Source organism: Manis javanica, chromosome 16 (assembly GCF_040802235.1).
Source record: "Manis javanica isolate MJ-LG chromosome 16, MJ_LKY, whole genome shotgun sequence".
Taxonomy (NCBI): Eukaryota; Metazoa; Chordata; class Mammalia; order Pholidota; family Manidae; genus Manis; species Manis javanica.
In genome coordinates this window covers 51800812-51823802 of record NC_133171.1, presented here as the reverse complement: position 1 = coordinate 51823802, position 22991 = coordinate 51800812, and the positions used below count along the sequence as shown (strand labels likewise).

The 22991-nt window shown below is 39.9% G+C and overlaps 1 protein-coding gene across 6 annotated transcripts in view; it reads right to left on the bottom strand.

Moving 5' to 3' along the window:
* BTBD9 (BTB domain containing 9) overlaps positions 1-22991 on the bottom strand; it is a 504665-nt gene that overhangs the window by 220666 nt on the left and 261008 nt on the right. The gene's annotated exons all lie outside the window — the stretch shown is intronic.

Sequence of the window (22991 nt, the reverse complement as noted above, 5' to 3'; positions counted from 1 at the left end):
TTACACCAGAAATGGAACACTCAAGGGCAGTGAGTGATGGGGCAGATTTGGGCAGCTGTTTAAGCCTGGGGATAACCGAGATGGGAGCAAGGAGGACTGCTGGACAAAGACAGCAAGAGCATTCCATGCAGAAGAAACACCCGGCCAAAGGCAGAGTTGTGAAACAGTATGGCAAGTTCAGGAAACAGCAGAAGTCTGGTACTATTGTGATATAACGAGTGAGGAGTGGAACAGGAGAAACCACATGGGCAGAGTGTGGGTAGATCAGAAAGGGCTTTGTATTTTAAGCTAAGGGTCATGGACTTCATTCCACATGAGTGATATGACATCATTTGATCTTTAAAGTATTCTTTAAGGTACATGTTCCTAAATACAAGAAGAGCCCATCCATCTGGCCCTGATATATCACTGGCTTCCATGGAGCACAACTTGAAAACCACTGGACTAGATGACTCTTCTAGGTCTTAAAATCTAAGCAGTCTCTGGCTAAAGGTTTAGTGAGAAAATCTGGTGGTATAAAATTGTTCTTGTGCTGGTTTTGCAAGCCTTTCCCTCTACCAATCCCCTCCTTTCCTACCTCCCCTCCAACTCACTCACTCTCAGGCAGGAATACGCATGATAAACCAGAATTACGAGTATGAGGACACCAAGGAACCAAAGTTCACTTTGCAGCAGTGTATCACATATGCAGGCAAAATATCCAGGAAAAAGGAAGTAAATAACCTCTTGAATGTTATCACTGAATAACTCAAAAAGAGATCATGAAAGGTACATCAAGCAAAGGCCTCAACCAGGCCCTTTCACCATCCTCCATGCATGGCTCTTCTGCCTTAATGATTCCACTGCACACTTACAGCCCTGCCCTAAGCAAATAGGTCAGGAAAGGAAGGAAATCTCTAAACAAGTTAATTATGGCAATGAAGAAGAAGAAAGTGAAGCTAATGGCTAAAAAACAGTCTGTCTAACTTATCTGTCTACTTAAAATGTGTAAGTCTAAGCACTTACCATTTTTTCCTTATTTTTATACCAATTTTTAAGAGTAATTATTTTATTTTATGGCTAGCAGTTACTTGCCCAGTGTCACATACTTAGTGCTCCTCAGATAAGAGCCTTTGTCATCACACTATTTTCATTCCATCATGAGTTTTCTAAAATGAAATACATTTCACAACATTAAGATGGAGAAACATTTGTTTTTACTAGGGAAAAGCTTTGTTTTAAAAATAAATGGTGTCCAGGAATAGACTTCATCAGTGTTCCTTATGATATAATAGCAGGTCCTGTGGTGGGAAGAATTTGCAAACATTTTGCAAAACACTGAGAAATGACTGTGTCTCAAACTCAAAATGAGTTTCTGAACAAGAACTAAATTAAATCCATTATAAAAAGCTTTTCAATGGACCACATCTAAATTCCACTGACTTCTTAATCTTTCCAGACTTTAATATAATGCATATACTACTACCTAGATTTAGAATATTTAGAATATCTGGAAGTTCTAAATCTAAAATTGTCTAGCAGTTGAACTACACATATGATATGCATGTAATCACATGGAAAGCAATGGTGCAACAGAAAGGATGCTGGATTTAGGAGTATGAAGACTTCAGTTTCTGCTATGCCACCTGCACATTTGTGAACTGTGGCAACTTACTTAAACTTTCTGAGTGTCAGTTCACTTGCCAGTAAAATGACTTTACTGGTGAGGTAATTCGTAATTTTTAATTCACTATATGCTCACCAACCATCCTAGATGGGCTTGGTTTTCTATGGCAGACTGAGAATGCTACCCCAGAATCTATTCTCCCATTCCGAAGTAAAACAACTTTAATTTTTTTTAAGCTGAGCACATAGCTGCCTGGAATAAAAACTACATTTCTAAAATTCCCACATAGGTAGCTAGGAGTAACCATTTGACTATGCTCTGACCAAAGAGATGTTAAGAAGGAAGGTTGTGCAAAACAACCAGAAGGCTCTTTAAGACGTAATGAGTCTGCCTGGACGTGCACTTTTGTACTTGTTCCCTTTCCTTACTGATGACAAAACTGTCATGATAGCCAGCATTCCAGCAGCCATCTTGGACGAGGAGGCAACCTTGAGAAGAGAAGCTCAGAGTACACATGATGTTCACACAGACAAATAAAAGGAATCTGGCTCTTCACATTTTCATGGAGTCACCTCTTCACTCCTAAAATGCCTGTATTCAACTGTCTTTTACATGAGAATATACTCTTGTGTGTTGAAGCCATTGTTATCTTGGGGTTTGTGTTACATGCAACTGAACCTAATTCTAACTAATATAGTATCCTTCCTATGTGGTCTCATAAAAACCATGTATTTCCCTCATTTTAATACTTATCACACATGTACTATAATTGCTTATTTACCTATCTGCTTCCCTATCTAGCCTTTATTTTAATGAGGGCAGCATTGTGTCTACTTCACTTGCTACTGAATCCACAATGCCTGTAACACAACAGATAATAAATACTTGTACAATGATTGACTACTTTCTGTGTAAGAAAAAGGGGAAAGAAGAAAATACAAATGAAGGTAAGATAATCAATGCATCTAGGCATCTGTTTCACAGGGTTACTGAAGGACAGAATAAGACAGTATATGTGAAAGCACCATGTAAATCGTAAAGGCTATTATACAAATGTGAATCAGTACCATCTAAGTGAGAAAAACCATTATCTCCTGGGTATACCGAATTTTGCAAGGCCATTAGAGTTGGTCAGCACTTCTTTTTCCCTGCAGGCTTCTCTTCAGTATGGGGACCATTCTAAACCTTCACCTCTTCCCCAAAGCATTCCACCCAACACCTGACTCACTGACTCTCAGAGGTGACCCTGCCTCCTCCTTCATGGAGAAAATGGAGACCATCGGACCTGATGTCTACCAACTCTTCCTTTTTTCACTCTTTCTCCCCTTGCCTGTCACTCTTCCTTTATAACACACACCTCTCTGCCTGTGTTCCTAACCCCATTCTGTCCAGCTTCTTTCCCCAGTTCCTACCTCCATTTGCCCATCAGATATTCCTTCTCTCTTGTACCTTTAACAGCTCCCTCTTCACTGGGCATTCCCTCTCCACCAGACCCTTAAACAACACACCCATTTTCACCCTATTCACTTTGTAAGCAATCATCCTCTATCTCCTTCCCCTTATTATCAAATTTTCAACTGAGTTCATACAAACTCCTTGTACTTCTTCATTTCGGACTTAGCTTCTCAATCTACCCTCTTCCTTTCTTGCTCTATTAAAGCTGATCTTAAATCAACCAATATCTTCCTAAAGGCTAACCCCATGACCTCTTCTCAGTCTTATACCATGTGACAGCCTTAAGAGCATCTTGCATGATTAACCACCCTTTCTCCTCCAAAGCCTCCCACCTTCCACCTTTGTAACACTCTCCTCAGCCTCTACTGCGTCCCTCACCATTCTTTCCCAGGGTTCTTTCGTGCCCTTGTCCTCTTTGATTTACCCCCAAAGGTCATTCTGTAGGATACCATCCCGGATCCTTTCGTGTTTCAGTGAATACCCTAAGTCTAATTCAGTCTCTCCCAGAGCTTCAACTACTTTTCTACAGTAAGGTTTATTTGACTTTCCAGTTATAAAAGTATTTGTGCTCATTGTAAGCACCTTAAAAAAAAAAAAAAGTGGTTTTTTTTTTTTTTAGAGGGCATCTCTCATTTATTGATCAAATGATTATTAACAACAATAAAATTCTGTATAGGGGGGTCAATGCTCAATGCACAATCATTAATCCATCTCAAGCCTAGTTCTCTTCAGTCTCCAATCTTCTAAAGCATAACGAACAAGTTCTTAGATGGTGAACGAATTCTTACATAGTGAATAAGTTCTTACATGGTGAACAGTACAAGGGCAACCATCCCAGAAACTTTCGGTTTTAATCACGCATTATGAACTATAAACAATCAGGACAAATATGAATATTCGTTTGATTTTTATACTTGATTTATATGTGGATCCACATTTCTCCCTTTATTATTATTATTATTTTTATTTTTAATAAACTGCTGAAGTGGTAGGTAGATGCAAGATAAAGGTAGAAAACATAGTTTAGTGTTGTAAGAGAGCAATTGTAGATGATCAGGTGTGTGCCTGTAGACTATGCGCTAATCCAAGCTAGACAAGGGCAATAAAACATCCATGGATGCAGAAGATTTCTCTCAACATGTGGGGGGGGTGAGGTTCTAAGCTTCACCACTGTTGTTCCCCAATTTCTCACCTGATGGCCCCCCTGTAACTGTGCCTGTCTTAGGTTGTTCCTCCCTTGAGGAATCTTACCCATCTCTGGCTAACCAGTCATCTTCCAGGGCCATACAGGGAAATTTAAAGTTGGTAAGTGAGAGAGAAGCCATATTGTTTGAAAAGGTTAGTTTTTTACTTCTTTGCAGATTTATGCCCTGTGGCTTCTATGCCCAGCACTTGTCTTGAGGTATCTTTACCACCTGGAGGAATTATGATACTCGGTAAATTCGATATGAGGCATGAATTCTATTTAAGGGTTGTAATTAGGAAGGAAGAAGAAAAGCTATAGAGGTAGCATATGGAAGAAAACATGGGAGGATTGATTATTTCTTTGACATATCTTGTTGCAGAGTACCTTAAGCATGTATAGGTTTTAAACTACTAACTAACTTGAGCACACATATTAACATAGTAGGAATATGGTGACATAAACAAAGCAAATCTATAATTACCAGCCATCTCCAGTGAAGCCAAGAAAACCATTTAGGCACCATAGGCATTTGTAAAAATTAGTCTATGATATGATGGATATTGTCCAACTGTACTTGAACAGTCTGAGAGAAGTCAGACAAATTAAAGCAACCCATTTCTGGGATCTGTTCACATCCCATATGTTCTTTTAACCGTACATAGTCTATAGTCGTAAGATTTTGGAGTGCTACAACTTGCACCCCTCCCAACTCCTGATTGATTTCCAACAGTACAGATCCGGTCAAATTCGCTGTCTCACTGTATGCACATGCCAGCCTAGACATCTCCCTCCTCATTCCAATGCCAAGTCCAGGAAACGGTGGGGTGCACGCAGCCAGAACTGCAGCATCGGGCGGATCACTGCGGAGGCTTTTTGATGATCATCCCCCGGCACAAGTCCTCCAGAGAGTGCTGATGCCGGAAGCTCCTCCTCATATCGTATCTTAGTTCATTTTCTGGGTAGCCAAACTAGGCCTTGATCTTCTGCATAGAAACAAACATACCCTTTGCCCACACTTTGACATGCCCTCTATACCACTGTGCAGAACTCATTGGAGGTCAGCACGCAGGAACTGATTTTTTTTTTTTATTAAGAGAAAGGAATATTATCAGAAAAGAGTACCTCCATAGCTGATCATCTGACACCCTTTAAGAGATCAACATTAAGGGTATTTAAAGCATGTGTTGATCTTTGATTTACCAATAGTTTTATCCTATCAAGGAGTAATCCCCCCTTTTCTTTCTTTCTTTTTTTTTTTTAATCTTTAATCTACACTTACATGAAGAATACTATGTTTACTATGCTCTCCCCTATATCAGGTCCCCCCTAAAAACCACATTACGGTCACTGTCCATAAGCATGGCAAAATGTAGAATCACTACTTGTCCTCTCTGTGTTGTGCATCCCACCCTACCCTTTCTCCCTCCCCCCCATGCATGCTAATCTTAATACCCCCCTTCTTCTTCCCCCCCCTTATCCCCCCCTGCCCACCCATCCTCCCCAGCTCCTTTCCCTTTGGTACCTGTCAGTCCAATTTTGGGTTCTGTAATTCCGCTGCTGTTTTGTTCCTTCAGTTTTTCCTTTGTTCTTATACTCCTCAAATGAGTGAAATCATTTGGTATTTCTCTTTCTCCGCTTGGCTTATTTCACTGAGCATAATACTCTCCAGCTCCATCCATGTTGCTGCAAATGGTAGGATTTTCCCTCTTCTTATGGCTGAGTAGTATTCCATTGTGTATATGTACCACATCTTCTTTATCCATTCATCTACCGATGGACATTTAGGTTGCTTCCAATTCTTGGCTATTGTAAATAGTGCTGCGATAAACATAGGGGTGCATCTGTCTTTCTCAAACTTGATTGCTGCATTCTTAGGGTAAATTCCTAGGAGTGGAATTCCTGGGTCAAATGGTAGGTCTGTTTTGAGCATTTTGATGAACCTCCATACTGCTTTCCACAATGGTTGAATAAATTTACATTCCCACCAGCAGTGTAGGAGGGTTTCCCTTTCTCCACAACCTCGCCAACATTTGTTGTTGTTTGTCTTTTGGATGGCAGCTATCCTTACTGGTGTGAGGTGATACCTCATTGTAGTTTCAATTTGCATTTCTCTGATAATTAGCGATGTGGAGCATCTTTTCATGCGTCTGTTGGCCATCTGTATTTCTTTTTTAGAGAACTGTCTGTTCAGTTCCTCTGCCCATTTTTTAATTGGGTTATTTGTTTTTTGTTTGTTGAGGCATGTGAGCTCTTTATATATTCTGGACGTCACGCCTTTATCAGATCTGTCATTTTCAAATATATTCTCCCATACTGTAGGGTTCCTTTTTGTTCTATTGATGGTGTCTTTTGCTGTACAGAAGCTTTTCAGCTTAATGTAGTCCCACTTGCTCATTTTTGCTGTTGTTTTCCTTGCCTGGGGAGATATGTTCAAGAAGAGGTCACTCATGTTTATGCCTAAGAGGTTTTTCCCTATGTTTTTTTACAAGAGGTTAATGGTTTCATGACTTACATTCAGGTCTTTGATCCATTTTGAGTTTACCTTTGTATATGGGGTTAGACAAAGGTCCAGTTTCATTCTCCTACATGTAGCTGTCCAGTTTTGCCACCACCATCTGCTGAAGAGACTGTCATTTTGCCATTGTATGTCCATGGCTCCTTTATCAAATATTAATTAACCATATATGTTTGGGTTAATTTCTGGAGTCTCTAATTTGGTCCACTGGTCTGTGGCTCTGTTCTTGTGCCAGTACCAAATTGTCTTGATTACTATGGCTTTGTAGTAGAGCTTGAAGTTGGGGAGTGAGATCCCCCCTACTTTATGCTTCTTTCTCAGGATTGCTTTGCCTATTCGGGGTCTTTGGTGTTTCCATATGAATTTTTGAATTATTCGTTCCAATGCATTGAAGAATGTTGCTGGTAATTTGAGAGGGATTGTATCAAATCTGTATATTGCTTTAGGCAGGATGGCCATTTTGACGATATTAATTCTTCCTAGCCATGAGCAGGGGATGAGTTTCCATTTGTTAGTGTCCCCTTTAATTTCTCTTAAGAGTGACTTGTAGTTTTCAGAGTATAAGTCTTTCACTTCTTTGATTAGGTTTATTCCCAGGTATTTTATTCTTTTTGATGCAATTGTTTTCCTGATTTCTCTTTCTATTGGTTCATTGTTAGTCTACAGGAAAGCTACAGATTTCTGTGTGTTAATTTTGTATCCTACAACTTTGCTGTATTCCGATATCAGTTCTAGTAGTTTTGGAGTGGAGTCTTAAGGGTTTTTTATGTACAGTATCATATCATCTGCAAATAGTGACAGTTTAACTTCTTCTTTACCAATCTGGATTCCTTGTATTTCTTTGTTTTGTCTGATTGCCATGGCTGGGACCTCCAGTACTATGTTAAATAACAGTGGGGAGAGTGGGCATCCCTGTCTAGTTCCCAATCTCAGAGGAAAAGCTTTCAGCCTCTCGCTGTTCAGTATGATGTTAGCTGTGGGTTTATAATATATGGCCTTTATTATGTTGAGGTACTTGCCCTCTATGCCCATTTTGTTGAGAGTTTTTATCATGAATGGATGTTAAATTTTGTCAAATGCTTTTTCAGCATCTATGGAGATGATCATGTGGTTTTTGTGTTTCTTTTTCTTGATGTGGTGGATGATGCTGATGGATTTTCGAATGTTGTACCATCCTTGCATCCCTGGGATGAATTCCACTTGGTCATGGTGTATGATCCTTTTGATATACTGTTGAATTCTGTTTGCTAATATTTTATGGAGTATTTTTGCATTTACATTCATCAGGGATATTGGTCTGTAATTTTCTTTTTTGGTGGGGTCTTTGCCTGGTTTTGGTATTAGGGTGATGTTGGCTTCATAGAATGAGTTTGGGAGTATTCCCTCCTCTTGTATTTTTTGGAGCACTTTAAGAAGAATGGGTATTATGTCTTCTCTGTGTGTCTGATAAAATTCCGAGGTAAATCCGTCCGGCCCCGGGGTTTTCTTCTTGGATAGTTTTTTGATTACCGTTTCAATTTCTTTGCTCATAATTGGTTTGTTTAACTTTTGTGTTTCTTCCTTGGTCAGTCTTGGGAGGTTGTATTTTTCTAGGAAGTTGTCCATTTCTTCTAGGTTTTCCAGCTTGTTGGCATATAGGTTTTCATAGTAGTCTTTAATAATTCTTTGTATTTCTGTGGAGTCTGTCATGATTTTTCCATTCTCATTTCTGATTATGTTGATTTGTGTTGATTCTCTTTTTCTCTTAATAAGTTTGGCTAGAGGCTTATCTATTTTGTTTATTTTCTCAAAGAACCAGCTCTTGGTATCATTGATTTTTGCTATTGTTTTATTCTTCTCAATTTTGTTTATTTCTTCTCTGATCTTTATTATGTCCCTCCTTCTGCTGACTTTAGGCCTCATTTGTTCTTCTTTTTCCAGTTTCGATAGTTGTGATGTTAGACTATTCATTTAGGATTGTTCTTCCTTCTTCAGGTGTGCCTGGATCGCTATATACTTTCCTCTTAAGACTGCTTTCGCTGCATCCCACAGAAGATGGGGCTTTGTGTTGTTGTTGTCATTTGTTTCTATATATTCCTTGATCTCTATTTTGATTTGTTCATTGATCCACTGATTATTTAGAAGCATGTTGTTAAGCCTCCATGTGTTTGTGAGCCTTTTTGTTTTCTTTGTAGAATTTATTTCTACTTTTATCCCTTTGCGGTCTGAAAAATCGGTTGGTAGAATTTAAATATTTTGGAATTTACTGAGGCTCTTTTTGTGAGCTAGTATGTGGTCTATTCTGGAGAATGTTCCATGTGCACTTGAGAAGAATGTATATCCTGTTGCTTTTGGATGTAGAGTTCTATAGATGTCCATCTCTTCTAGTGTGTTGTTCAATGCCTGTGTGTCCTTACTTATTTTCTGCCCGGTGGATCTATCCTTTGGGGTGAGTGGTGTGTTGAAGTCTCCTAAGATGAATGCATTGCAGTCTATTTCCCTCTTTAGTTCTGTAAGTATTTGTTTCACAAATGCTGTTACTCCTGTGTTGGGTGCATTTATATTTAGAATGGTTATATCCTCTTGTTGGACTGAGCCCTTTATCATTATGTAGTGTCCTTCATTATCTCGTTACTTTCTTTGTTTTGAAGTCTATTTTGTCTGATTTTCGTACTGCAACACCTGCTTTCTTCTCACTGTTGTTTGCCTGAAATATGTCTTTCCATCCTTTGACTTTTAGTCTGTGCTTGTCTTTGGGTTTGAGGTGAGTTTCTTGTAAGCAGCATACAGATGGGTCTCGCTTTTTTATCCATTCTATTACTCTGTGTCTTTTGATTGGTGCATTAAGTCCATTTACATTTAGGGTGACTATTGAGAGATATGTACTTATTGCCATTGCAGGCTTTAGATTTGTGGTTACCAAAGGTTCAAGGTTAGCTTCTTTAGTATCTTACTGCCTAACTTAGCTCGCTTATTGAGCTGTTATATACACCGTCTGGAGATTCTTTTCTTCTCTCCCTTCTTATTCCTCCTCCTCCATTCTTCATATGTTCTATGTTTTGTTCTGTGCTCTTTTTAGGAGTGCTCCCATCTAGAGCAGTCCCTGTAAGATGCCCTGTAGAGGTGGTTTGTGAGAAGCAAATTCCTTCAGCTTTTGCATGTCTGGGAATTGTTTAATCCCGCCATCATATTTAAATGATAGTCGTGCTGGATACAGTATCCTTGGTTCAAGGCCCTTCTGTTTCATTGCATTAAGTATATCATGCCATTCTCTTCTGGACTGTAGGGTTTCTGCCGAGAAGTCTGATGTTAGCCTGATGGGTTTTCCTTTATAGGTGACCTTTTTCCCTTTAGCTGCCTTTAAAACTCTTTCCTTGTCCTTGATCCTTGCCATTTTAATTACTATGTGTCTTGGTGTTATCCTCCTTGGATCCTTTCTGTTAGGGGTTCTGTGTAATTCCACGGTCTGTTCGATTATTTCCTCCCCCAGTTTGGGGAAGTTTTCAGCAATTATTTCTTCAAAGAGACTTTCTATCCCTTTTCCTCTTTCTTCTTCTTCTGGTACCCCTATAATACGAGTATTATTCCTTTTGGCTTAGTCACATAGTTCTCTTAGTGTTGTTTCATTCCTGGAGTTCCTTTTATCTCTCTCTATGTCAGCTTCTATACGTTCCTGTTCTCTGGCTTCTATTCCTTCAATGGCCTCTTGCTCTTATCCATTCTGCTTATAAATCCTTCCAGGGATTGTTTCACTTCTGTGATCTCCTTCCTGACATCTGTGATCTCCCTCTGGACTTCATCCCATTGCTCTTGCATTTTTCTCTGCATCTAATCCCATTGCTCTTGCATTTTTCTCTGCACCTCTGCCAGCATGTTCATGATTTTTATTTTGAATTCTTTTTCAGGAGGACTGGTTAGGTCTGTCTCCTTCTCAAGTGTTGTCTCTGTGATCTTTGTTTGCCTGTAGTTTTGCCTTTTCATGGTGATAGAGATAGTTTGCAGAGCTGGTACGAGTGACAGCTGGGAGAGCTTTCCTTCTTGTTGGTTTGTGGCCTTCCTCTCCTGGGAGAATATCGACCTCTAGTGGCTTATGCTTGGCAGCTGTGCACAGACAGGGCTTCTGCTACCTGCCCCGTTGCTTTGGAGTTTATCTCTGCTGTTGCTGTGGGCGTGGCCTGGCTGGGGCTGCTCCTCCAAAATGGTGGAGCCCCGTTGGAGCGGGAGCAGCCGGGAGGCTATTTATCTCTGTAATGGGCCTCTGTGCTCCCTGTTGCCCAGGGGGTTAGAGTGCCCAGAGATTCCCAGATTCCCTGCCTCTGGGCTAAGTGTCCTGTCCTGCCCCTTTAAGACTTCCAAAAAGCACTCTCCAAACCAAAACAACAACACCAAGAATGAAAGTGGAAAAAACGCGCAATTTTCTTTGTCCTCAGGCGCCGGTCTCAGGTACCTGCTCACCGGTCTTGCTGCCTTGTTTCCCTAGTATTGGGGTCCCTGTCCCTTTAAGGCTTCCAAAAAGCACTCGCCAAAAAAAAAAAAAAAGGGAGAAACACGTGATATTGTTTGTCCTCAGGCGCCGGTCTCAGGCACCCACTCACCGGTCTTGCTGCACTGTTTCCCTAGTATTGGGGTCCCTGTCCCCTTAAGGCTTCCAAAAAGCACTCACCAAAAAAAAGGGAAAAGCACACGATTTTCTTTGTCCTCAGGCACCAGTCTCAGGCACCCACTCACCAGTCTTGCTGCCCTGTTTCCCTAGTATTGGGGTCCCTGTCCCTTTAAGGCTTCCAGAAAGCACTTGCCAAAAAAAAAAAGGGAAAAACGCACAATTTTCTTTGTCCTCAGGCGCCGGTCTCAGGCATCCGCTCACTGGTCTTGTTGCCCTGTTTCCCTGGTATTGGGGTCCCTGTCCCTTTAAGGCTTCCAAAAAGCACTCGCCAAAAAAAAAAGAAAAAACCGCTCTGGTTTCTTTCCACCCGCCGGGAGCCGGGGGGATGGGCACTCGGGTCCCGCCGAGCCAGGGCTTGTATCTTACCCCGTTCGCGAGGCGCTGGGTTCTCGGAGGTGTGGATGTTGTCTGGATGTTGTCCTGTGTCCTCTGGTCTCTATTTTAGGAAGTTGTCTTTGTTATATTTTCATAATTCTATGTGGTTTTGGGAGGAGAGTTCCTCTGCTCTACTTATGCCGCCATCCTGGCTCCGCTCCCCCGGTTTTTTTTTTAAGTGTCTACTTTGTGACAGGCCAATGGGACGAATTCTCATGTACATTATTTATTTAATCCTCACCAGAACCCCATGAGACAGACACGGAGTGTTCCTTCTGTCTGAAGGCTTCCTTCCCACTTTAAGCTGCGCTAATTCCTACCACACTTCATGCAGCTCATGGCTGTAGCGTCTCTTCCTTCCTGACCCCCTTTTCACATCAGGACTTTATGGTACTCTGTCAAAGCATCTTGCTTTTCCCCTGCGCAGTATGTACCACAATTGCTGTTTATATATTTTGTGTTTAGTATGTCTGACTCCTTCAATAGATTGTAAGTACCATGAAAATAGGGAGCATGTCTATTTTATTTACAATTATGTAATCAACAGCATAATTGTTGAACATATAAATTAAATAACTTAGAGTAAGTGATGAACTAGAGAATGAATCAGGTTCTTTCCACTGTATTATTCTCTAAGATTCCAACCTTCATATCACCCACTTCCCTCTATTGCCCCAGAGAACTCACCATCCTCTCCCACCTAACTACTCTACCTTTGAGTGAATCTCATCATCATTTACTCAGTCATTAAGTTAAAAAACCTCAGTTGTCTTTCACTCCTTTTCCTTTTTTATTCCCCATTTATACCTGGTTTCTTGATTCTACTTTCAAAATGTTTCCCAAAGCCACTCACTTATCTAATTTTCTCTATCTATTTAATCATCTGCCAGTTGAAAGAAACTCCCGCCTTGAGGCTCTATAATGGCTCACCCATTCTTGCTGAAGGATCTCTCTGAAATTTAAATTCCTCAAAGGAGGGAGAGATTCACTACTGTACAAAAATAAAATGATCAGTTCTGATAAGAGACAAGAAATAGGTACTTGGAAAATATTTCCATGTTACTACTTACTCTATTGCCTGGCTTCCAGGGTAGAACTATTTTGCATTATTCCACAAACACAGTATGGTCAAGTGGTTAAGAAGATAGGTTTTGGGGTAAGAGATCTAGGCTCAAGTCCCAGCTCTGCCACTTATTCACTAATGGTAGGACTATGGACAAAGATTTCTCACTGTAAAATGGAGATAGATGTAAACATTAACTAAGTATAATTCAGTATACCATATGTATCTAGTACATGACATGTAAGTGACTCACTAAAACTGCTCAATGAAATATATACATTCTCATCGTTAAAAGTAACCCAAGTAAGTCTATAACAGTTTTATCAATTGGTTGCAGTATATTTGAAATTATCACAAGAATTTATTCTTCAAATTAGCTAAGCTAATCAAAATACAAAAATCATTTGTATTTCTATACATGAGCAATGTACAACATGAAAGAAAAATTAAAAACACAATTCCATTTATAATAGCATTAAAAAGAATAGAATAGGAGATGGGAAGATGGCGGTGTGCGTAGTTCAGAGGAAATCTCCTCCCCAAAACATATATATTTATGAAAATACAATGAATACAACTATTCCTAAAAGAGACACCAGTGGATGCAGTACAACATCCAGGATACATCTATATCTGAGAGAACTCAGCATCACACGAAGGGGGTAAGATACAAGCCATGGCCAGGCGGGACCCGAATGCTCCCCCACCCCAAAACCCGGTGGGAAGAAAGGAGTCAGAACAGGGAGGGGGTGAAAGCCCAGGACTGCTAAACAACCACCTCTAGAAATCCGCACCTGGAACGCAGACACAAGGTCCACAGGGTGCTGGATATTAGAGAAATGGAAAAGCAAAACCTGTGGGCAGGTCCCCGCAACTGGCGCCCCTAAGAAAAAAGAAAAACGAGTGCTTTCTGCAAGTCTTAAAGAGACAGGGACCCCATAGCTAGACAAAGTTGTCCTAGCAGCTGGGAATACCGGGGAAACTTAGGCGCCCTAAACAGAGGCAGTGCAGCTCTGAAGCCCCTCACAGGACTAGGCACCCTTCCAGTCGTTCCTCTAACTGGCGTGGACCCCAACACATGGGCCCAGTAGCAGGAGAGTGGGAGTGCGCGCCGGGGGCAGAAGCACTAGAAGGAACCAAGAGCAGATCCGTGCGCTGCAGGGCTAGCCCGCAGCGGCACAACCGAACAGCCCGGGCACGGCTCGCATGCACCAGCGGTAGTGAAACCAGAACCCAGTAGAAGCCTGTGCGGAAAACCCCGCGTGCACCAGCAGCGGAGCCAGAGGGAGCAGGCGCGCTCCCAGGAGCTGACCGGAAACCCAGCCCAATGCACAGCTGCCTGGGCTGGACCCAAAGGCTGATGCTGCTACACAACTGCCCGGCAGGGTTGCCGCTAGCACGGAGGAGCACACCTGGTGTGCCTGCCACTCCCCGCAGGGCTCCGCGCTGCTCTGACGGACACCCCGCCCACAGCAGCTTAGGAGATTAACCCGGTGGCTGCTCCAGGAGCGAAGGTAGCCATCACAGGCAGTGGAGAAGGGCAAGGCACCCAGAAAGCAGGAAAGGACTTTCTTCACCCAGCTGACACACCCGCAACCTGCCTACAGCCACTGCTATCACCATGAAAAGGCAAAAAAAATCTGGTCCAGACCAAGATAGTTATACCTGAGAAAGGATCTGCAGAGGCAGACCTAACCAGTCTCCCTGAGAAAGAAATCAAAATAAAAATCACAAACATGCTGACAGAGCTGCAGAGAAATATGAAAGAGCTAAGGGATGAAGTCCAGAGGGAGATTACAGAAGTGAAACAAACTCTGGAAGGATTTATAAGCAGAATGGATAAGATGCAAGAGGCCATTGATGGAACAGAAACCAGAGAACAGGAATGCATAGAAGCTGATGCAGAGAGAAAAAAGGATCTCCAGGAATGAAACAATATTAAGAGAACTGCGTGACCAATCCCACAGGAACAATATCCGCATTATAGGGGTACCAGAGGAAGAAGAGAGAGAAAAAGGGATAGCAAGTATCTTTGAAGAAATAATTGCTGAGAACTTTCCCAAACTGGGGGAGGAAATAGTTGCTCAGACTACGGAGGCACACAGAACTCCCAAGAGATGGGATCCAAAGAGGTCAACACCAAGACACATAATAACTAAAATGGCAAAGACCAAGGACAGGGACAGAGTATTAAAGGCAGCCAGAGAGAGTAAAAAGGTCACCTACAAAGGAAAACCCATCAGGCTATCATGAGACTTCTCAACAGAAACCTTACAGGCCAAAAGAGAATGGCATGATATATCTAATGCAATGAAACAGAAGGGCCTTGAACCAAGGATACTGTATCTAGCACGACTATCATTTAAATATGAAGGAGGGATTAAACAATTCCCAGACAAGCAAAAGTTGAGGGAATTTGCCTCTCACAAACCACCTCTACAGGGTATCTTAGAGGGACTGCTCTAGATGGGAGCACTCCTAAAAAGAGCACAGAACAAAACACCCAACATATGAAGAATGGAGGAGGAGGAAAAAGAAGGGAAAGAAATAATCATCAGACTGTGTTTATAACAGCTCAATAAGTGAGTGAGGTCAGACAGTAAAGTAGTAAACAAGCTAACCTTGAACCTTTGGTAACCACAAATCTAAAGCCTACAATGGCAACAAGTACATATCTTTCAATAATCATGCTAAATGTAAATGGACTGAATGCACCAATCAAAAGACACAGAGTAATAGAATGGATAAAAAAGCAAGACCCATCTGTATGCTGCTTACAAGAGACTCACCTTAAACCCAAAGACATGCACAGATTAAAAGTCAAGGGTTGGAGAAAGATATTTCATGCAAACAACAGAGAGAAAAAAGCAGGTGCTGCAATACTAGTATCAGACAAAATAGACCCCAAAATAAAGAAAGTAACAAGAGATAAAGAAGGACATTACATAATGATAAAGGGCTCAGTCCAACAAGAGGATATAACCATTATAAATATATATGCACCCGATACAGGAGCACCAGCATATGTGAAACAAATACTAACAGAATTAAAGGAGGAAATAGACTGCAATGCATTCATTTTGGGAGACTTTAACACACCACTCATCCCAAAGGACAGATCCACCAGACAGAAAATAAGTAAGGACACAGAGGCACTGAACAACACGCTAGAACAGATGGACCTAATGGACATCTATAGAATTCTACATCCAAAAGCAACAGGATACACATTCTTCTCAAGTGCACATGGAACACTCTCCAGAATAGACCACATAAAAGGCCACAAAAAGAACCTCAGTAAATTCCAAAATATTGAAATCCTACCAACCAACTTTTCAGACCACAAAGGCATAAAACTAGAAATAAATTGTACAAAGAAAGCAAAAAGGCTCACAAACACATGGAGGCTCCTAAATAATCAATGGATCAATGACCAAATTAAAATGGAGATCCAGCAATACATGGAAACAAATGACAACAATAACACAAAGCCCCAACTTCTGTGGGACACAGCAAAAGCAATCTTAAGAGGAGAGTATATAGCGATCCAGGCATATTTAAAGAAGGAAGAACGATCCCAAATGAATAGTCTAATGTCACAATTATCAAAATTGGAAAAATAAGAACAAATGAGGCCTAAGGTCAGCAGATGGAGGGACATAATAAAGATCAGAGAAGAAATCAATAAAATTGAGAAGAATAAAACAATAGAAAAAAATCAATGAAACCAAGAGCTGGTTCTTCGAGAAAATAAACAAAATAGATAAGCCTCTAGCCAGACTTATTAAGAGAAAAAGAGAGTCAATACACATCAACAGAATCAGAAACGAGAAAGGAAAAATCATGACGGACCCCATAGAAATACAAAGAATTATTAGAGAATACTATGAAAACCTATATGCTAACAAGCTGGAAAACCTAGGAGAAATGGAGAACTTCTTAGAAAAATACAACCTTCCAAGATAGACCAAGGAAGAAACAGAAAATCTAAACAGACCAATTACCAGCGACGAAATTGAATCGGTAATCAAAAAACTATCCAAGAACAAAACCCCCAGGTCAGATGGATTTACCTTGGAATTCTATCAAACATACAGAGAAGACATAACACCCAGTCTCCTTAAAGTTTTCCAAAAAATAGAAGTGGAGGAAATACTCCCAAACTCATTCTATGAAGCCAACATCACCCTAATACCAAAACCAGGCAAAGATCCCACCAAAAAAGAAAACTACAGACCAATATCCCTGATGAATGTAGATGCAAAAATACTCAACAAAATATTAGCAAACCAAATTCAAAAATACACCAAGAGGATCATACACCATGACCAAGTGGGATTCATCACAGGGATGCAAGGATGGTACAACATTTGAAAATCCATCAGCATCATCCACCACATCAACAAAAAGAAACACAAAAACCACATGATCATCTCCACAGATGCTGAAAAAGCATTTGTCAAAATTCAACATCCATTCATGATAAAAACTCTCAACAAAATGGGCACAGAGGGCAAGTACCTCAACATAATAAAGGCCATATATGATAAACCCACAGCTAACATCATACTGAACAGCGAGAGGCTGAAAGCTTTTCCTCTGAGATCAAGAACAAGACAGGGATGCCCACTCTCCCCACTGTTATTCAGCGTGGTACTGGAGGTCCTAGCCACAGCAATCAGACAAAACAAAGAAATACAAGGAATACATATTGGTAAAGAAGAAGTCAAACTGTTACTATTTGCAGATGACATGATATTGTACATAAAAAACCCTAAAGACTCCACTGCAAAACTACTAGAACTAATGTCGTAATTCAGCAAAGTTGCAGAATACAAAATTAACACACAGAAATCTGTAGCTTTCCTATACACTAACAATGAACTAATAGAAAGAGAAATCAGGAAAACAATTCCATTCATAATAGCATCAAAAAGAATAAAATACCTAGGAATAAACCTAACCAAGGAAGTGAAAGACCTATACCCTGAAAACTACAAGACACTCATAAGAGAATTTAAAGAGGTCAGTAACAAGTGGAAACTCATCCCATGCTCCTGACTAGGAAGAATTAATATCGTCAAAATGGCCTTCCTGCCCAAAGCAATTTACAGATTCAATGCAATCCTTATCAAATTACCAACAGCATTCTTCAACAAACTGGAACAAATAGTTCAAAAATTCATATGGAACCGTCAAAGACCCCAAATAGCCAACGCAATCCTGAGAAGGAAGAAAAAAGTGGGGGTATCTCACTCCCCAACTTCAAGCTCTACTACAAAGCCACAGTAATCAAGACAATTTGGTACTGGCACAAGAACAGAGCCACAGACCAGTGGAACAGAATAGAGACTCCGGACATTAACCCAAACATATATGGCCAATTAATATTTGATAAAGGAGCCATGGACATACAATGGGGAAATGACAGTCTCTCCAACAGATGGTGTTGGCAAAACTGGACAGCTACATGTAAGAGAATGAAGCTGGGTCACTGTCTAACCCCATACACAGAAGTAAGTTCGAAATGGATCAAAGACCTGAATGTAAGTCATGAAACCATAAAACTCTTAGAAAAAAACATAGGCAAAAATCTCATGGAGATAAACATGAGTGATTTCTTCATGAACATATTTCCCTGGCAAGGGAAACAAAGGCAAAAATGAACAAGTGGGACTATATCAAGCTAAAAAGCTTCTGTACAGCAAAGGACACCATCAATAGAACAAAAAGGTATCCTACAGTATGGGAGAACATATTAATAAATGACAGACCCGATAAAGGGTTGACATCCAAAATATATAAAGAGCTCTCATGCCTCAACAAACAAAAAGCAAATAAGCCAATTAAAGAATGGGCAGAGGAGCTGACTGGACAGTTCTCTAAAGAAGAAATCCAGATGGCCAACAGGCACATGAAAAGATGCTCCACATTGCTAATCATCAGAGAAATGCAAATTAAAACCACAATGAGATATCACCTCACACCAGTAAGGATCGCCATCATTGAAAAGAGAAACAACAACAAATGGTGGCGAGGTTGTGGAGAAAGAGAAACCCTCCTACACTGCTGGTGGGAATGTAAATTAGTTCAACCATTGTGGAAAGCAGTACAGAGGTTCCTCAGAATGCTCAAAATAGAAATACCATTTGACCCAGAAATTCCACTTCTAGGAATTTACCCTAAGAATGCAGCACTCCAGTTTGAAAAAGACAGATGCACCCCTGTTTATCGCTATACTGTTTATAATAGCCAAGATACGGAAGCAACCTAAATGTCCATCAGTAGATGAATGGATAAAGAAGATGTGGTACATATACACAATGGAATATTATGCAGCCATAAGAAAAAAACAGATCCTACCATTCGCAACAACATGGATGGAGCTAGAGGGTATTATGCTCAGTGAAATAAGCCAAGTGGAGAAGGACAAGTACCAAATGATTTCACTCATATGTGGAGTATAAGAACAAAGAAAAACTGAAGGAACAAAACAGCAGTAGAATCAGAGAACCCAAGAATGGACTAATAGTTACCAAAGGTAAAGGGACTGGGGATGATGCGTGGGAAGGGAGGGATAAGGGTGGGGAAAAAGAAAGAGGGCATTATGATTAGCATGTATAGTGCGTGGGGAACACAGGGAGGGCTGCGCAACACAGAGAAGACAAGTAGTGATTTTACAGCATCTTACTACGCAGATGGACAGTGACTGTGAAGGGTACGTGGGGGGGACTTGGTGAAGGGGTGAACCTAGTAAACATAATGTTCTTTCTGTAATTGTAGATTAGTGATACCAAAATAAAAAAATATATTAAAAAAAAGAATAGAATAGGAATCCATTTAACAAAAGTGAAAGATGTATACACTGAAAATTATAAAATATTTTTTTTAAATTCAAGAAGTTCTAATAAATAGAAAGAGATCTTGTGTTCATAGATTCAAAGATTTAATATTGTTAATATGGCAGTACTCCCCAAAGGAATCTACAGATTCAATATAATCCCTTTCAAAAATCCCCAATGGCTTCTTTGTAGAAATTGACAACTGAATTATAAAATGCATATGGAAAGGACCCCAAATACTCAAAACAATCTTGGGGGGAAAAGCAGTTGAAGAACTCATATTCCCTGATTTCAAATTTTACTACAAAACCATAATAATCAAGATAGTGTGGTACATAAGGATAGACATATATAACAACAGAATAAATTGAGAGTCTGGAAATAAACCCATTCATCTATGGTCAATTGATTTTTGACAAAGATGCCAAGAGAATTCAATGGGAAAAAGAATTATCTTTTCAACAAATGGTGCTGGGACAACTGTATATTCACATGCAAAAGAATGAATTTAGATGCCTACCACACACCATATATATAAATTAACTCAAAACATAAGAACTATACCTATAAAACTCAAAGAAAACAGGTGTATATCTTCATGACCTTGGATTAACAAAAGTTTCTTAGATATGAAATTAAAGCACAAGCAACCAATGAAAAAATAGATAAAATGATTTTATCAAAACTAAGCTTTTGTGCTTCAGTGGGCATTATCAAGAAAGTAAAAAGATAATCTAAGATTTAAAAATATTTTCAGCTCATTTATCTGGTAAGGGTCTAGTATACAGAATATATAAAGAACTCTTATACAAATGCCCAATAAGCACATGAACAGATGTTCAACATCATTAGTGACCAGATAAAAGCAAATCAAACCACAATATGATGCCATGTCATACCCACCAGGACATTTATAATAAAAAATACTGATAACAAGTGTTGGTGAGGATGCTGAGAAGACAGAACCATCAGATGCTGATGGTGGGAATGTAAAATGGTGCCGCCATGAAAAACAATCTGAAAGTTCCTCAAAAAGTTAGACACAGAGTTAGCACATGTGACCTAGCAGTTCTCCTCCTAAGTATATACTCAAGAGAACTGGAAGCATAGGTCCACACAAAAGTTGAACATAAATGTTTATAGCAGAATGATTTATAATAACCAAAAGATGAAAACAACCCAAATATCCAAAAGCTGATGAATGCATAAATAAAATGTTGTATATCCATGCAAGGGAACATTATTCAGCATTAAAAAATAATGAAATACTGAAACATGCTACAATGAGGATGAACCTTGATACTACCATGCTAAGTGAAATAAGACACAAAAGACCACAGATTGTATGATTCCATTTACATGAAATATCCAGAAGAGAGAAATCCACAGAGACAGAAAGTAGATTATAGTTGCCAGGAATTGGGGGAAGGGGTAAAGGGGAGTGGCTGCACATGGGTAGGGAGTTTTCTTTGGAGGTGATGGAAATGTTACATTAGATAGGGGTGATGGTTTCATAGCCTTCTCAATATATGAAAAACCACTTTAGAGAACAAGTACTCTACAGAACAATTTTGTGAGTCTTTACTATTTTAAAACAGCAGTAGGCCCACTTGGGTAAACGCACTAGATAAAATAAATAGGTAAAACTAGATAAAACAAATTTGCATCTTATTTAGCACAGTTCCAAAATAGAAGACACATTCATTCCTGACAGGACAACTAGGACAATGAGAGAAGAATCGGCCATTTAAAAAATGAAAGCTTCAGCCCAAAGCAAGCCAATAAAAAAAAGAAAACAAAGCCCCACATTACTAAACACATATCCCTGAGCCTGCCTGGCATGTACGGGATCTCATTCTGCCAAAACCCAAATTCAAAATAAATACTAAGATTCTGGAGAGGGCAAAGGTCAAACAAGCAAAAGCATTTCTAGTTGTCATCAGCATATAAAGGAAAATAAACAGATGTGTTTCATTCTGGGTTGGTTATTATCAAATTGGTCCTGGCCAGCAAAGCAGGGGACAAAAGTGGGACTGCTTAATTCTAAGTGAAAGGGTAAAGCCTCAGCTCCAAAGTGACCCTCACTTGAAACACTTCCTACCTCAATTAATTCCCTCAGAAAAGAGGCAAATTCAGAAATCTCTTTAGATTAGAGGCCTGGCCCTGTTCTTTTCAGTGTTTTAAAATTCATACTGGGAAATGGCAGCAGGAAATATTGCTATAATCAATGAAGCTTCCAGTGCATACTGTCAAAGGTTACAAAGTGACCCTTGTCAGATTCATACCTCTAAACAACCGGAAGAAATCAAAGTCACAAAGTGAGAGTTTCAGGAACAAATACAAAACTGCCTGATGGTTGTGTCTTTGACTTAGGCAATTCTAAGGATGTACTGTGATCTCTGGCTTCTCTGTCCAGAGTGCTCAACACAAAGTCTTTGTCTAAGGAAGGGCCTGTCCCTTCACAACTGACCTGGGAAGGGCTTGTCACTACATGTGTATCAACCACTTTGAACCTTTTTAAGAAAACAGATGCCCTATAACTGAAGATAATTTGGAAATTGGCACAACAGTTTAAAAAAATTAATCCAATTGGACAGTTGTTGTAGGGCTCCTGCCAACTTCTGGTTTTTTGCCATAGAGAGTAATGATTCCTGTCAGTCACTTAGAAGAAGAGTAGCTTCTAAGAAAGCCAAATCGCCATGACCTAAAAACAGCAACCCTGCATGAGCACATAAAAACTTATAGGAAGTTGGAGGTCTGCAAATCAGATTTAAATCCAGAAACTTAATCTCTGCTCCATAGTGAAATTATAATGAGAAATAAGCTTCTGCAAAAACTCATATTAATCATTTTATTGGTTGTGTTGTAAAAAAAGAAAGAAAGAATAGACAGCTAGCTAGTGTTGTACTCCCAGCACAAAGAATATATTGTTTTGTGACTGTATCTTCAGATTATTTTATCCAGGTTTGTTCTATAATTTCTAAAAACCGAATATCCTCAAGTGAACAGAAGTCAGTGCAATCAGGAAAAACAGCCATAAAGACTACTTGAGTTTCCATATTAATTATAAGCATAGGAGTGATCTTTAACACGCTAAACAATTTGGTGCTTAGACTAATTCTACATGTCACCTGTGTGCAGAAGTTACAAATTAAATTTTTTAAAAGCCTCTCATGGGAGTAAAAGCTTGTCAAAGAAGTTAAGGTGAAGTATGGGTGTTTTGGAGCTCAGCAATAGTGGTGAGAATACCAAAGGGCGATGGGACCAGCAGAGAGATATATTAGTAAGCCACCATTCAAGTGAGCTA